The sequence below is a fragment of the Marmota marmota genome, unplaced genomic scaffold (genome assembly GCF_001458135.2).
Source record: "Marmota marmota marmota unplaced genomic scaffold, marMar, whole genome shotgun sequence".
Classification (NCBI taxonomy): domain Eukaryota; kingdom Metazoa; phylum Chordata; class Mammalia; order Rodentia; family Sciuridae; genus Marmota; species Marmota marmota.
Window position 1 is genome coordinate 3,330,388 of NW_025999863.1, and position 1,768 is coordinate 3,332,155.

The following is a 1,768-nucleotide window of genomic DNA, read 5'->3' on the forward strand; positions in this document are numbered from 1 at the left end:
CACGGGGCGGCGGCGGGAGCCGGTGGCAGCGGCGCCTGCTCTCCTGGTTTGAGCTCTAACTGTCCCTTGTGCCTGGGAGCTCCTCGTCCCCAAGCAAACCCAGAGGGTCGGTCGACTTGCCGTCCATGCCCTGCGGGTCCTCGAGTGGGGCCCAGGTCCCGCCTGAGCGGGGTGTGGGCGGCTCAGGCCCTGGGGCCACCTCCCGGCTCTTACCGGGCAGGGGGAGGCCCGGGGCTTCTCAAGGGCACCTAGTTGCAGGAGGGGTGTTTGGGGTCCTCTTAGACCCTAAAATTCCAAAGGGACCTTGGCACTTCTGCCCAGGATGGGGGGGGGAGCACCGGTCTTCTGGGAGGCACCCCGCCCTGCTCTGCAGCCGCCCTGGCCCCAGGCCCCCCCGGGGTAGGGCCACCCCTCTGGGCACAGACGCTGGGGCTCGGTGCCCTTGCCCATGGCTCCAGATCTCCTCCCCGGCCCAGGCTCCTTGTCCACACCTCAGACAGTTTCCCTTCCTGGAATGTTCCTCCTGGCCCCCCCTTCCTCCAGGAACCCCTCTCACCCCGGAACAAGTATTCCTGGGCACGTACCTCAGGGGTCAGCAATCTGTGGCCCACGGGCTAATCTGGCCCCCGGTTTGTGCTTGTAAATAAAGTTTTATCGGCACACCACTGTGTCTGTCTGTCTGCAGGCTGCTCTCCTGCCTAGTTGGGCGGACACTGCGTGGTCTGAGAGACCAAAAATACAACCTGGCCCTTCTCGGAAAGTGCTGGAAAGTGCTGCAGATCCCTGACCCACTAGACGCCCAGCCCAGGGCCAGACACTCGGGAGGCGATGGCGAGGGAGAGGGACACTGTCCCGAGGGCCATTGTGGGAGGGAGACCCGGCTTCTGGGTTGTCCCGCAAGCCCAGGTGCACGGGCTTCTGGGGCCGGGTCCTGGCGCCCAGTCTACCTGAGGGTTGGGAGCCGCCCTCCTTCCAGAATCTGCTGCCCCCTGACACTGCTCGGGCTCCAGCAGACCCCTGGGAGAGTGACAGTCACCCGCACAGACTGCGCTGAAGAGACGCCTCTGCCAGGTGCCATGCAGCGCTCAGGGCTTCCCCGCGGCCTTGGCCGAGTCACAGGGGAGGAAAGGGGGCGCGGGAACTGGCCCCACGCAGATCTGAACCAGGACGCGCCTCCAGCTCTGTCCCCCACCGCGGCCAGGCGAGCGCCCCAGCCCAGGACCAAACTGGAGAAGCCACACACGGGTCCCTGCCGGGAGCACTGGCTGTGTGTCCTGCCCAGGCTCCTCCGTCCCCAGACAGCCAGAGCTCCCCGCAGGGACCGCCGTGTGGCTTCTCCAGTTTGGTCCCTGGCTGGGGCGCTCGCCTGGGGCACGGGGACACAGGCCAGGGAAGCAGCCGCTGTCCGCTGTCCATCCCGCCTGGACCGGCTCCAGCCGCGTCCCGGGAACCTCCAAGGCAGCAGGAATCGGCTTCCCCAGATGCTCCCTGAATCAAGAAGCTCGAGGGTCCAGCAGGTTCCGTGGTAAATAGCCCGTGAGAGCGCGGGGCAAGCCCGGCCGGGGAGGAGGTGTCCACGTGTCCGCGTGTCCACGGAGGGGACGCTCGGGGCTCGGCAGCGGGGCTGTAGGAACTCTGAAGGCAAACGGTGACAGCGACGCGATGGGAGACCCTACGTCCAAACCCACATCAGCCGCTACACACCGCGAAGACACAGCCCCAGTAATCTGGGCTCTGCCGCGGGCCTGCCGCCCTCCCCAGACTCCGC